The sequence below is a fragment of the Echiichthys vipera genome (assembly GCF_963691815.1).
Source record: "Echiichthys vipera genome assembly, chromosome: 20".
Taxonomy (NCBI): domain Eukaryota; kingdom Metazoa; phylum Chordata; class Actinopteri; order Perciformes; family Trachinidae; genus Echiichthys; species Echiichthys vipera.
The window spans coordinates 17090992-17107046 of NC_139845.1; the positions used below are offsets into that span (position 1 = coordinate 17090992).

Sequence of the window (16055 nt, forward strand, 5' to 3'; positions counted from 1 at the left end):
TGATTTTTAATGAAGAGTTGCCGCTCAGTTTGCATCTATCGCGTTTGGTGTGAACGCAGCTTAAGAGTTATGTGTAGCCCGCACCAGGCAAATATGTTAAGTTCCACACAGGAAAACCACATTCATGCTCCACAGAGGTACTTTTTTCATTATGGTCACTCCTTATGGAGTTATGGTTTGCCATGGCCATAGCATATGAAACAAAGCCCTGCTGCAAAACAATACAAGGCCAATTGTCCCACTAAAGCACGCCAGTGGCCATTCATATACATACAAACCCACATCCCAGGTAATAGCACTGTTTACCTGGTGGTTAAAATGATGATTTTTCTTTTTTGTCAAATAACCTTTAAAGTCACAGGTGTCTTACTCAAAAAGAACTTCCTGGATCTTTACCATAACATAGGGATACAAAATAACAGGTATCAGTAATGTGTTTGCTTACCCAGTGCATTTTATTCTAGATGTTGAACCAGACGACCCTGCAGAATAAATTGTTCAGTCCAAACACAGCTTGAAGGTGATTTAAAACAAAGCAAATGTTTCCCTTGCTCTATTCTCACCATTTTGACTGCTTAGTTGTTTGTTAATGTATTTGGGTAAAGCAGCTAATGTACCTACTGTACAGATGTTTGCTGTGAGCTTGGTGGAGTGTGTCTGTGTTGATGCAACAGGTCACTCACTGATATATCTCAACTTTTCTTCTCGTAATAACTTTTCTTCTCGTAATAACTAATAACTAAGTGCCATTTATTATTTCACGACACATTTACTTACATCTTCAAACTTCACAGACACATCTGCACCGTCCAGGGTTTAGATGCATCCTCTCTGACCTTTATACTGACTTTATATGCAATCACACCAACTGTGTGCTATGTGCAGTCTGAACACACTTTTATGTCAGCAAAATGCTCCAAAAAGATAATTGGAGCTGAATTATGACTATTTCACAAACCAAAAGATGAGATGAGAAAATAACGATTATAAAATATATAGAAAAAGAGCAGGGCAGTCAGAATGAGCAGTTACAAAAGGTAATGGGAAAACATCAATTAAGTATAACACAGTGACAAAATGAGACTTGACATGCAAATTAAACTATTCTACACGTTCATAATTTCTTACCGTCTTCTATGATTAAATAATCAGTATTTTGAGTCATGGAACAGCAAACAGAAGTCTCCTTTTAAAAATGAAAGCCTGCAATGTAAAAGCTTTCAGCAGCCACTTTGGCCCATTTATCTGTAGGATTGGACCTGTCGAACTTTGAACAGCCCGTTGCCTTTTTCTGTTCGTCAACTGATGTTTTACTGTCGTCTAATTAGTGATCATTAAAGAGTTGAACAGCTCTGCAGTCGGGCCTGGAGCCTGGAGTGTGCTGAGAGAAGCACTTCTATTGATCCGGTTCTGGACGGGCGTGTGTGTGTGTGTGTGTGTGTGTGTGTGTGTGTGTGTGTGTGTGTGTGTGTGTGTGTGTGTGTGTGTGTGTGTGTGTGTGTGTGTGTGTGTGTGTGTGTGTGTGTGTGTGTGTGTGTGTGTGTGTGTGTGTGTGTGTGTGTGTGTGTGTGTGTGTGTGTGTCTGTGTGTGTGTGTGTGTGTGTGTGTGTGTGTGTGTGTGTGTGTGTGTGTGTGTGTGTGTGTGTGTTTGTGTGTGTTGTCTGAAATAAAAATGGAAAACACCACTCATTGCATTTGTTTTAAGTTTAGTTTGTTAACCTGAACAACACTTTTTTTATGGGTCTGTAAAGTTCCAATATTTTCCAAGAACTTTTCTTGGAAAGGAAAAAGTAATTTGGTATTGATTAAACTGTTCATTTAGATTGCACTGCCAATTCATTTTAATGAAATGCAACAATGTGAAATTCGTCTACTGGCAAGCATACAAATCAACATACATGGTAATTAATGATAGTGCATATTCTTTTGGTTTAAATGGAGCTCTTATTTAAAAAGCTATAATTACCATGAAATCACAACGTTCATACAAGGTAACATCTCCCTAGAATAAATTAGGATATTATAGGGACATGAAAGCATTTTTTTCTTTAATTAAATTAGGACAGAAATATTAATACAATAGGTCCCTTTACAACAACAGAAATTACTGAGCCTTTATATATATAAAAAAAACTATTGCAAGGCCTTTTAAAATATTCCTGTCTCCAGAAGGAACCAATGGGCTTAGAGCTAAGAGCCAAAGAAAAGGAGAGAGGTATGGAGTATTGAGAGTAGTTTTGGTGTTATTGGTGTTTTGAATGAGCTGACGCCTCACACCCCCCGCTCACCCCTCAACTAATAACAGCTCCTAAGAGGACGCTGATTGGACAGATGATTTTTATCGGAAACACAAACACATTACTTGGAGCCTGACAAGATAGATTTTAACATGGAATGTGAATGCGATTATCGCATGATCTTGTGATTTCGCGAGAATTCGACTGCTTTGCGAGGCACACCAAAACTGCTGTTAAGTGACCAGTTAAGTTGAGGCACCACAACGCCTTTGCTAGGTTGATTTTCCCAGGTGAATGCGGTTTCGGGATCCATCCAGCGCCCTGACGCACCTCCCTAGATGGACTTTGGCACACTTGGTACTAAGTCATCTGATTTCCTTCTTTGCTCTGGATGTAATTTGTACTTTAATGAACATGGATTTAGACATACGATTGACGACTGAGTGCATTACTTTTCATTGTTATAAGTAAGAACAGTGAATGAGAGCAGCCTGAATTGGTAACATTATCATTAAACATACTGTAATATAGTTGTGGTTGAGCACCTCAATGATTTTGTCCAAATAAAGTGCAGTATTTAGAGATTACATTTGGTCTATGGTTATGTCCCCTCTCTGTATCTCCGAGTGCTCCATATTTAATTTCACTGGATGTATTTTTAATGCTTACAAATGGCAGTAAAGTACCTCTGTTCACTTATATGAACGTCAACTAATGTGTGTCCAGCGAACCTTGTATTGCCTCCTTAATAAGAGCTGCGGTGGATTTAGGAGCTGAATGCTCAGCATGCACAGAATGTTTGACTTTGGAGAGTTTCTTTATCCCCCTTCTCTTTCTAATGTCAGCCCGTCTTCTCCCTCTAGACCTAGATTTAAAGAAGCAGATTTTTCTCTCCCTTTATTATCTAAAGTCACGAGGCCGTTCTCTCAGTGTGAGCGTGAGCGGGTATATTGTTCTGTGAAATGGTCAGGAGTGCAAATGAGACACGGGTGAGTTAAAAGGTGTTGACATAAGCGACTCTGCTGTGTTGAAACTCATTGCAATGGCGCCGCTTTAGAGATCTGAAAGGCAATTAAGACCTAATTTTTTACGGCGTGCACAGAGTGGCGCAAAACATTTTAGTTCAAAAGTGCAGCGCCTCCTTTAATCCTGTCGGGAGAAAGGAAGACTCCAGACATATGCTCACACAGCTACGGATACACGCACTTTTATCACATATTTCCAGTTTCTTGTCGTCACGATGCAACAGCGGAAGAACCCAAAGGCGGATAGTCCAGACAGACAAGGAACAGTTCAGGGATGTATTAATGAAGATCAGTTAATAATTCAGGAAGGTAAGCAGGTACACTACAGGTGAGGGTTCCTGCCTCCACGTCGGTACAGTGGAAGATAATGGAGTATGTGGTCCCAGCACTGTCATATTACTTTTGGAAAAATGCAGCATCATATGCTAGGCTATAACGAGCACTAATTTAAAGCAGTGATTAACGAGTTTGGCAGCTGGGGCGTCCTGATGGCCGGATGGTCTGGGCACATACCACATAGTCACAATGTTCTCTGTTGAATTTCATGCTCCTGCTATCCCTTAAAATGCTACTAGGGCTGACCTATAAACATCAATGAAATGCATGTAAATAACAAGTTTTATCACAATATGATATTATATTGATTCTTTGGATAACAGTTTGATATTTGCTGATTATCACAGTCTTCCACGATACAATTTCAATTCAATCCAGGGGCCTGTGATCCATCATCTGCCCATTTAGCACAGTTGGTGACCAAATCAACAAAAAGCAACTAAAATATGATTAGACGGTGGGAAGACAGCAAGAAAGTGGGAATTTCAAAATAAAAGTGCATCATAAAGATGGTGAGAGTATCATGATGCATATTGTGTGTTATTGGATCGTTCATCATTGAATCGATATATTGATCCAGACGGATGTATCGTTGCACCCCTATTGAAATCTTCGCGACATCAAAGCTTTTGATGTGAGACCATGTTTGCTACTCTGTCATTGTACATTGTCACAATTGCAAAGCTTTACAAAGCTTCTTTTCTTGTTGCAAATAGACTTAAACCTCAACCTGTGAATCTGTAGAAGAAATAGTAACAATGGTGAAGGGTACAGGCACAGAGGGAATAAACCTTATAGTTTCAGTGTATACGGGGAAGACAGAGCTTTTACAAAGTGATGATGACGTAAGTGTCCCGAGTGAAGGTCGGGCTGTATGCTGATAAACTTTCTGTTGTCTCCAACTGTTTCTGTGATCACTGATTTAAATCAATACAAGCTGTCTGCTCTGCTAATGACTTTTCCTCCACTAAAACTATGAAGGATAAAAATGATTAAAATGTGACCAAAGCTAATAAGCATTTCCGTCTAAAGACTAAATCTTAATAAATGTCTATGAGTAGACATTTATCTTTGCAGATCATAATTCCACCCCTAATTGGAACATTGTTTATGGAAAGAGATGATAAATTGCAGCCTCATTCTAACAACAGTAATGAGACACGCTCTGAGTTAGTCACTGCGTCAACATGAACAGCACAAACTAACTTTCTTGTGTGGCAGTAGTGACATGTACTGTGTGTTACTGCTGTGTGTGTGTGTTTGTGTGTGTGTGTGTGTGTGTGTGTGTGTGTGTGTGTGTGTGTGTGTGTGTGTGTGTGTGTGTGTGTGTGTGTGTGTGTGTGTGTGTGTGTGTGTGTGTGTGTGTGTGTGTGTGTGTGTGTGTGTGTGTGTGTGTGTGTGTGTGTGTGTGTGTGTGTGTGTGTGTGTGTGTGTGTGTGTGTCCGCCCGCCCCAAAAACGCAGCAGCAGCTCCCAGCACTCATCTGCTCGCATGTCTCGTCAGCATCCCTAGAGAGAGAGAGAGCGACAGCCTGCTGAGGAAACACACACACACACACACAGCTGAATGTGTTTTTGCGAGGAGAAGGAGAAAGAAATGGTTTTTGCCTGTTCTCTCCTAGAAAGTGTCACCTGATAGGCGCGTGCGTGCGTGGTAACTGCGTATAGTTGCATTTTCATCTGGGATGATCGCGGTCTTATGTTTGGAAAAGAAACCACGCTCTCTGTTCTTAACCACACACACACACACACACACACACACACACACACACACACACACACACACACACACACACACACACACACACACACACACACACACACACACACACACACACACACAGTTGATGTGTCAGACCTCTGGCTTGAATTCAAGGGGATAATTACAGGAAAGAGCTGTTTGGCTCTCAATGCTGTTTGATTGCACTGCTGCCTCTTCCTCTACTGAAAGTCAAGAGAGTCTATTGAGTGTGTGTGTGTGCGTGTTGCCATGGCAATGTGGGACGAAGGGATGTCAGAGTGAGCGTCAGGATGATATGTTCCAAAAGGAGTAAACTTATTCAGATTGTCACGTTCATCATCTGCCAAATTACAGAGCATCCAACATTTCCTAATGTCTCACTGCACAATATGCATCATGATACTCTCATTAAAAAGGCTAATTATATTCAGAGATTGACATTATTTGAACCTTTGCAGCTGTCAAGGTGTTATTAAAATGTGATTGTAGTGAAACAGCTGTTGTCATGAAACAGCTGTTGTCATGAAACAGCTTGTAACCACTAATGTTATAACTATTTTATAACTGCACCATAGGGTAATTAGTTGAGTAATTGCTGAAGGATTCATTTTGAGGATTTGCTCCTTTCCTTAGATTGATCATTGTAAACTCAATGTATTGGGGTTTATAACCAAATCTTGGTCAACGGAAAAATGGATGGGCTATTTTTCATAGTTGTTTTGTCTAAAGGATGAATTTCAAGAATGAATTATCTACAGATTAATCCATAATGAAAAGAATTGTTAGTTGCCGCCCAGCAACAATATTATGAGTTTTGTTTAGGATAAGAAAACTGAAGGCTTTTCTTTACGGAAAAGATGTTTTCTCTCTCCTTGTGATTAAAGATGGTTCATCTGATCACCTGCCCGGTATGTTTTGAAAGCGACTGTGTAACAAACCATTTGACAAGTCAGGTTAGTTCCATGCAGTGGTTTCACTGGTGATCCATGAACTGGTTCCATTGAGCTCACGTTAACTGAAGGAGTAAATCAAAGTCCTGACATGGGCGGCTGTGGCTTAGTGGCTGTGGATTAGTGGTAGAAATTTTTGAAATTGGGCTGATGAACATGCAATTGTGACGTGGTTTGGGAATTAAAGGAAAGACCTGGTCATGTGTGACTCCTGTCGGGGCAGGTCTACTGAGGAGGTTAAAGTTTAGGTCAGCACAGACACCAGCAGCGGAATGAAACATGAGCAGCCTACAGCCTCAGAGACACTGTCATGCACCGACCCAATGTCAAGTGGACCAGGCTGAATTCACTGCAGGTCTCCTGAAACTGTGAAAACTAGACATCAATGCTCCGACGGACGTTTTTTCTCGCGACAGGTGTCCCGACGAGTGTCTCCTTAACTGGACACTTTCAGCTGAAAGCGTTGATGCCTCTATGTTTACTTTTTCATGACAATGTTAAACATAATTTCACCTACCTGATCAGTCTTTTTAGTTTTGTTTGAGTAAATATGTCAGTGGCGTTTATACGTTGCTTGTTGTGACATTAAACAGGAGGAGAGTTGCTCTTCCTAATAAGATCTATCTCTAATTCATTTTCTAAATAAATCTGTCTTTGAAAGCTGCCTGTGTAAACACGTGTGCGTAGAATTTTATTCACCATTTCAAGAAAACAAAACTTTTTTAGGAGATTTCTAGTCCTGCCGTCGTAGACAAAATAAATGAGAGTTAAGAGATTAACTCGGTGCGCCACCAGCCACGTCACCCTGGTGTAGTGAAACAGATTTCCTTTGTATACAGTCTGAGAATCTCTCTTAAAAACAGAATCCTGTTTTCATCCTCTGCAACCAGCCAGTTAACAGGGTCACTAGTTAAACTGAAACACGGGCAAGTCTGTCTGCCTAAGTTTGATTTAAGTTATCACAGTGTGGACACACTATTTTTCCACTGCTACAATGTTGCGGCTGCTGGTAATGCAGCCACATAAAAGTCTACTATGCTGGGTTATTTTCATCACCATTATGTTGTTTTTGATGATGGCACAGAGGTCCGGGGCTATAGCCCCGAATGCCCAGGTCTAACGACGCGCCTGATCATAGCCATGTTTCGATGCTGCCGTTGTTGTTGTCTGGTTTTAGCCTGACATGTCGCTTTAAGCTGGCACAAAAACACTATCACAACTTGTGCAATAATCAGAGGTTTAGTCCTATTTTTTCAACAGAAAATGATAAATTGCCTAAACTATTTGTTTTCATTTTATTTCTTGAATGACGATTATTATTTCAATTTATCATTTAGTTTGGAAAATGTCAGTCTAAAACCTGAATAGATGAATATGTATGATATGATAGAGAAAAGAGAAGAAGCAAATCATCCCATCCTGGAAGTTGCACCCAACAGAGCGTGCTAGCGTTGAAAATTACGGCCCCTCCCTCCCAGAGCTGTTGGTTCCACCCGCTTAAAGTCATTTGAGACCGCTCCGCTCAACTCACATTTCACCTCGCTCCACTCAAATTGCTCACCACCCGCTCCAAAATAAGAAAAAACTTGCGTGTCAGTGTGGATGCGCAATACACAGAAGCCTTCTGGGTCGGGCTCGGCAGGTTTGGTCTGATGGTGTGAACTGTACTGGAGCGAAATTGGAGCGGGAGATAAGGTAATGCTCCAACTATTTCAAAAATCCACTCGGCCCTCCATCCAAAATCTTCAAGCTCATATGCTCTGGCACCCACAGAATATTTATGGTGTTTGATGATCAAACTTGGTGCTGAGTACTTTTCTGTGAATGCACTGATTCATTCTTTCACTTCTAAACTTACTACAAGGAATTTTTCATTGGTCTGAAACAAGTATTTCAGGGTTACTATCCAGCATTCAGCAGTTGTTTTGGGGCAGTATTGTGTTGTCACCAACTTTGTCTTTCATTATCTTAGCTTGGTAACAGCTGTGGTTATGTGTCAGTCACAACCATCCTCCAGCCAATCCGAATCAAGGTTTCTCCATGGCCACTTGCATTGAGAAAGAATTCAAAACTTAGATAAATGTGTTGCAAACTGCATTAGCTGTGTGTGTGTGTGTGTGTGTGTGTGTGTGTGTGTGTGTGTGTGTGTGTGTGTGTGTGTGTGTGTGTGTGTGTGTGTGTGTGTGTGTGTGTGTGTGTGTGTGTGTGTGTGTGTGTGTGTGTGTGTGTGTGTGTGTGTGTGTGTGTGTGTGTGTGTGTGTGTGTGTGTGTATTTTACATAATCATTGGATTGGTTGGAATGTGAATTTGGCGTGTTTCCATTCACGGGATAAATAAAGTGTTAACCTGAGAGCAAGGTGCCAATGTTAAGAAGAAAACACATATAAGAGGCTGTCTGGACCTTGCTGCTGTTGGACAGGTTCTCCTGTTTCGGCTCATATATGAGACATATTTGTGCATATGATGTTGTCTGGCTTACTGGATGCACAATGCTGGGATAAAACCTGACATCGGGCGTGTCACTCATGCAGAGACGTAGACAGGACTAATATATTATAATCCATCACTCTGACCTGCTCTATGTTTCACTCTGTTCAGTATTTCTGTAAACACGGCAGCTAACAGATTCTCCCTCTGTCTTTTCTGTCCATGTCCATCTGCTGCATGACTGCATCGCCTCCTCACCAGGTAAGATGTGATTTTAATGAATCTGCCTGTTTTCCTGTTTGTTTCGTAGCAGCGGCTGCTTGTCTTGTGGTTTTGTACTATTGTGTTTTTTTCTGCCCAGATGCAGAGATCTGATGCATGCTGGGAGAGAAATAGTGGCTTTGTATGTTGCAATGCAATCGATTTTATTCAGTTTTTTAAAGACAAGTCACATTTGTGTAAGAGTGTGTAGCAGTGTGCTGGGGTTTCTTTGAATGAGTGTGTGTTGTAAGTTGAGGAGGAGTTGGAGACACAGAAGCCATCCGAGACGTCAGCTTACATCAACCTCTGTTTATTAACTTCTTTATTGTGTGGTTAAAGTGTTCTCTGCAGCCGATGTAACCTACCAAAGATTGTTTATTAGGTAAAAGAAAGATCACTCCGGAGCACAGATGTACACCTGTGAATATTTCTGTAGTTAACAGTGTCACATTCCCCCTCTAAAACTTTCATTCCTATAATTTCAATAGTTAAATCTTCTCAACTTAATCTTGTACGTCGATCTGGCTGAAGTATACCTCCAAGTAGAAGCGAGGGCCAGAGGCTAGCTGTCACTCAAGAGGCCACGCTCCCTAATAATTCATAAACTTTAACCTCCAATAAAATAAAAACTAGCCTGGTACAAACAAATTCACCCCCATCAGTGTTGTCATGGAGATATGACCTAAACATACAGACTAGAATTTTTTTTTGTACCAGGCCTTAAATAGATTTAATTATGCTGTGAAATCGGACTGTTTAACATGGGCCTCAATGAAAATTGCTCGATTATGAAACCTGCCCCTAGTGGACTCTCAGCGAAGTGCAATTTTTAGCACTACTATATTGGATTAACCTGGAAGTCGCTGCCGTGAGGGCTTGGAAATAAACCACATGGTAAAGCTTATTTTTGTAGACTCCTGTGTGGATTTTATACTTGACAAATGAGTGTTTTCTCATTTTATTAAGAGCTTTAATACAACAGTTTCAAGTGAAATTGTATATATTTCTCCAGCTATACACTGCCATTGTTTACATGCATACATACACACGTAGTGTGATGTCAAAACAAAATCTTCAAATGACATTCCCTCCAAATATTTCTATTTATTTTAAGTTTGATAATGTAACTGTATTTCACGGCATCTCCATATATGATTTAATTGTAATACCATTCCTTTGAAAGACGATAAATTTGTTATATTGAATTATTTCCCAGTCCTAGCTGTTATGTCAGTGTGTCCAATACATATTTAATCAACATATGCAGTTGCAATTTTCAAAGAGCTAGATTTTGCTTTGGATGACTTATTTATCAGAGTGATATCAGTTGAGTGTAGTTTTGAGTGTAACAGTAATTTAATTAATTAAGATATAGTTAATATAGCCAAGTCACCATTATTCAACCTCTTTTTAAAACCTTCTGCTAGATTTTTTAGTTAAAAAGTGGAGTTAAATGGGTCATTAACTTGCTTCAGCTCTGATGCATATAAACTTCACCCTTAAGGGTTTTCAAGGTGAGATGCAATCATGGGTTAGACTAAGAAGCTTCCACAAAAGCTGAGAGAGGAAATTATTTCATTGCACCTGAAGGGCTTTGGGTATGTGAAGATTTCCTAAAAAATTAACATTCCAACTGACACCATTGGGAGCAGAAAGTTTCAAACTTATGGCATTGCTGCAAACTTGTCTGGCCGTGGGAGAAAGCCCAAAATTTAATCAAGAGCAACTAAGAAAAACCCTGTGGTACTGCAAAATACCTATAGGATGACCTGATGAAGGTCGGGACAAGTGCTTAACAAACAAGGACTTCACGGCCTGACTCCAAGACATACTCTATCCTTGACAATGAGGAACATCAAAGGTCGACTGCAATATGCCAGGAGGAATTTGTATAGGACTGCAGAGTTTTGGGAGACTGTTCTATATAATATCCATAACATAGCATAACAGTTACATAACATTCCTCAGGTAGAAAAAGAGACATTATGGTCTGTGTGTGTGCGTGCGTGTGTGTGCGTGTGTTTGTGCGTGTGTGTGTGCGTGTGTGTGTGTGTGTGTAGCTCAGTGTGAGAGACACAATGAATTGTTTGGGCTTGAAGAGATAAAACCATAAAAAAAGCAGATGTGGTGTGTGTGTTTTCTCTGTTGTCTAGTCTCCTCATGTGCAGAGAGACTTAGGCAGGATTTGATTTAATGTGTGTGAGAGAGAGGAGAAGAAACAGTGAACGTCACATGCCCTCCTTCTGTCTTTCTAATAATAACTTTGAATTATATCCTCTTTTTATGATGAGGTCTCCTAAGTATTGTGTTAAATAGTTGGTGGGAAGGAATATGGCTGTAGTAGCACACACGAGTGAGGGAAGACAAACATGGCCACCTCGGACAGGAAGTTTGTTTACTGTGTGTCTGAGGCAGAGGGCGGACACAGGAAGGACAATTCAGTTATCTCTGCCCTTGCTAAATGCTAGCCCTGCACAAAGGTATGGCAGTGAAAAAACTGATTTAGGAGTTTTTCCAGGAGATGTGTTTGTATTTAATGTAAGACGACAACAGTGAGCGATGTATGGGGACAGAAGCTGCCAAAATACACAAGCGGATGCCCATTTGGCCTTGTGGATATCAACAAAGTATGTACTTTGAATCAGGAGACCACTGTTTGTGTCCTGTTTCAGTCAACGTTGCTTTCTTTTAACCGTGACAACAAAGGTTCCTTTGCACAGAGTAGTTTAATTTAACCCAAACTATGCATTTTATCTAACCAAGTTGTTTATATGACTAAAGACTCTGTAGTAAAGATGGACGTAGCTTCAGTGAAGCCAATGTCAGAAGGCCTTAAACCTGCATTCTTTCTAATTTCTTCCAGGGGGTGAAAAAAAATTCAGTTAGCATAGAAGTCAATGAGAAAATGACCCTTCTTCTCACTTTATTTATTATCTCAGTAAACATTTTCCTAATGTTTTCCTGATTAGTTTATGGTCTCAAGCGCTAGTTTCAAGTCTTCCTCAATATAGCATGATGTTCGTTTTGTAAGTTATGGGGCCATTTAGAGTAAAATGGGCGATAAAGCGGTGTATGCTTTAGGGCGTGTCTACCTTGAGATAGACATGCTAGTGACAGGATAATTGTAGCAGTACTAACAAACGGCAATGTGTACATTAAAATAGCTGTGAACTTGTTTTTGGGTGTTGTCCGTGTAAAATTCTGGGGACTTTGAGTGTGTTTTCACTTCATTAAAGTTAATTTTAACATTGTAGTTGGCTTTAAATGTCTTGATCAGTGTTCGGTGGCACCTTACTAACAAAGTTTATGTTAGCTAGATAGAATTAGCTGGTAACTTAAGGGAAACTGGTGATTTTCAACACGCCCCATGTCACTGTACCAAATGGCGCCAGTGACCGTAGCACCCGGCTCATCTGTCAGCAATAGTTAGAGCTGTGACTAGAGCTGTAAAATTTTGGAACAGCCTCCCCCCATATTAAATCCTAATGCTAAATATTTCAAAAGTAGCTGTTATCAGTAAAGAGATATGGGTCTTTTTTTCCTTTCTTTAGTATTTATTTCATTTCATGTCACTGTTTTTTGTTTTATATCATAAAAAAACATGCTACTGTGCCTTTGTGTTATAAAATGCTACCATCTGTTTCATTGTTCGGATATACCGATATGTGTGGTGCTTTATAGTATTTGGTTATGTATGTCTTGTGTTGGACCCCCGGAAGAATAGTCTTCACTATGGTGATGACTCATCGGTCACCTGGTGACTCTCATCAGTCGGTTGCAAAACCTGCATTTCCTTTTCTTTTTAGCGTTTATCTCAGTGCGGCACCATATGAACGACAGACACCGTATAAACAGCCTGAAGCTACTTAGTGCTCCGCCCCAGCTCTCCCGTCTTGTCCAAATACGGTCACGTTCAGTTTAAGAAAAACAAGATGTGGACTTCGAAAATGCCAATCTCCTGGCTTCAAAAGAGTAGTCTACAAACAATTAGGCATCGTCATGGTAGCTCCATCCATCTCTTAAATACAGTCATGGCCTAAACCCAACCAAACCTTATATGGAAAGGTTATATGAATCAAAAAAGTCCTCAAAATGAAACTACTGAATCCAGACCACGCATGTTCTCTGGTTCAGTTGTGTTACTTGTGATATACAGTATTTGAACTTGATTAATCCCTCAGATCTAGCTGCTAGACAGCACTAACGGAGGGCATTTTGGGGTACTAGCAGAAACAACTGATGCCATCATTCTTGGAAGACAGTGTCAATGTGACTTATTTCTGTAAAGGTGTTTCCTATTGGTCTTGGAAGACATTGTACCGACCAGAAGGGGTGCCAGATCAGAAAGCCATTAATGAAACAATGTATCGTATCGTTTGAACTTTGGCACTTTGGATACTTGTATTGGACTACTCCAAGTTGGCTACAACTGCACCGTGTTAAGGATAAGGTTTCAGAGAGGGAGTACAGTATGTTTGTATGGGGTAGAGGGAGCAAAGACAACCAGATTGTGATGTTTGGTCTGTGCTGCTGTTTGTCAGACTTGAACTCCCATATCATCCATATACACACTGTCCTCGAGGATAAACTATCTCAGCCAAAGGCCAGTTGCTGTATATTCCCTCACTGTGTGTGAGACTGCACCAGTCTCAGGGACAAGGCTAGAAAACACAATATGAGGAGGACAAACCACAAACATCAGCTGGTCTCTTCATAGCAGATCAGAGTTTTAAGTCTGTCTTGTTTTTCTCTTACTTAGCATAGATGGCCTGACCGCAGCAACCTTTAGTTATTATTTTATCAGCAGAAAAAAAAATAAACATATGAAACATCATTATTGACTTTTCCATCTGTGGCCCGTTGGGTTAGTATGGTCTCTCCCCCTGGCAGCTGGAGGAACGTCTTGTCTTTCATTCCAAAACATTTCTGGAAGCTTCCAGATACTCCCCTCCGAACACACAGCGCTTCATATGACCCTGTGTATGTGCAGTTGGACTGAGGGTGTGTTTGTGTCATCCAGGAGTGTCCTCACATTGACTCAGTGATGTCAGCCCAATGGAGAAAGTCACGATGTGGGTATTTCTCTTCACCTCCATCTGGGCTGCTGCGGGTCAGGGGTGTAACAGGAGAACTGGCCCCTCCTCCTCCTTTTGGCGCTCCGTTCTGTTTTTCTTTTGGTTCACAGCCTCAAGAGGAGCCACTCAGAGATGGGATGGTGATACAGAGAGAGGAAGACATGGGGAGAGGAGGAGGAGGAGGAGTAGTGTGTTTGTAAGGGCTTGATGGAAAAAAGAAAATAGTAAAAGGGGTACCTGTTGATCACAGAAATTGAGATTCAGAATGAAAGAGATGGAAATTGAAAGGAAGGAAAGAGAAAAAAGCAGGGTGGAACCCAATGATTGCTTGAGATTAGCATCACTGTTGGCTCAATTTAAGAAAAAGATTAAAAGAAAAAAAATACCTTAGAGGGTGGAACCTGTTGCCGGTTTCAAATGTGAAGCTTAACTCTTTCACATGAGCCTCAGAGATTAGGCAGCAGGACACGTAGTTCATTTACAGAGATTGAATTTGTCTGATGATTTCAGCATCGGTCCTTACAGACAAAAGTTCCCGGATCTCGTTGTCTCTCTAGTAAGACATTTTCATTGCTGACTTTGTTTGAATCAACCTTATTATTCACCGACGGAGGTTTGTTTCCATCCGCTATTGGCTGACACATGGTATTGTATTCACAAATCCAAGTCCACAAGGAGATTAAACGCTTTTTAGTTTAAGGAGCTGGTGCAATAAACTGATTCAGATATTTGCATTCACACATACAGCCATGCAGGATCATTTCTGGGTAATTTCAGGTGTGCAGCGCATGTGTATGCTATATAATATCCCATTTCAGTAAAGGTACACTACGAAAATTACTGCTTTTATACAATTTATACCGTATTTCCTCAGATAATGGCCAGGTCCAGAATAATGTTTAGGGGTGTGGTCGACATAAACAAATAAAGGCTGGGGAAAAAACTGAGGTGAATAAACTCCTGGTGGCTGTCATATCATGTGCATGCCACCTAAGCATAATGTATATTTCCATCGCTTTAATTAAATAAATTCAGTTCTGAAGTATTCTAAAGTATTGAGTTTGTAACTTTAACAGGGTAAATGGGGACAGATGGGACGTCATATTAAACTATCGCCAATTCTACTCATCAAACAGGTATAATTAGAAATAAAGGCCTGCCTCCAATAAAAGCCTGCTTCAAAAAAAGGCCTGTCCCCTTCTGCAGTAAACAAAAAAGATGCTGGTCACTATTTGAAGAAATACAGTAGTTACATATCCTACATAGTAGTGTTAACAAACTTTACCGACTCCTAAGATTGCCCACCTGGGCAGTGACCTGTGTTGACCTTCTTTATATTTCTTCTGTCACTTCCTTTTTGACTGTTGGATTATTGACAGTTAATGCAGCTGTGTGAAATGGTAGCTTGAAAGGTGGACAATAACCTGATAACCTGATGACCTTGTTGAAAACACAGACTGGAGCAAGCAAAACTGTGTGTGTGTGTGTGTGTGTGTGTGTCTGTGTGTCTGTCTGTCTGTCTGTCTGTCTGTGTGTCTGTCTGTCTGTCTGTCTGTCTGTCTGTCTGTCTGTCTGTCTGTCTGTCTGTCTGTCTGTCTGTCTGTCTGTCTGTGTGTGTGTGTGTGTGTGTGTGTGTGTGTGTGTGTGTGTGTGTGTGTGTGTGTGTGTGTGTGTGTGTGTGTGTGTGTGTGTGTGTGTGTGTGTGTGTGTGTGTGTGTGTGTGTGTGTGTGTGTGTGTGTGTGTGTGTGTGTGTGTGTGTGTGTGTGTGTGTGTGTGTGTGTGTGTGAGTGTGTTTTGGTTGCAGGCCAGTTGGTCGAGCCAATTCCCCAACAGCACAATTCACACACATACAGAGGTGTTGTTGCCAGGCCAGCAGAAGCAGCATGAAGTGCTGTGTCATGTTGTCTAGCAGAAAGAATCAGGGAGGAAGAGCTGGTTTGTCTGTGACCTTTGGCCCCTGGTCTGCAGATGTTTGTGTGAAAGGGGCTACAGTGCTACACTGT

The 16055-nt window shown here is 40.8% G+C and overlaps 1 protein-coding gene across 4 annotated transcripts in view; it reads left to right on the top strand.

The window, feature by feature from the left end:
* The window catches only part of LOC310962756 (pleckstrin homology domain-containing family A member 5-like), a 207314-nt gene that overhangs the window by 46543 nt on the left and 144716 nt on the right, over positions 1-16055 (top strand). The window lies entirely within an intron of this gene.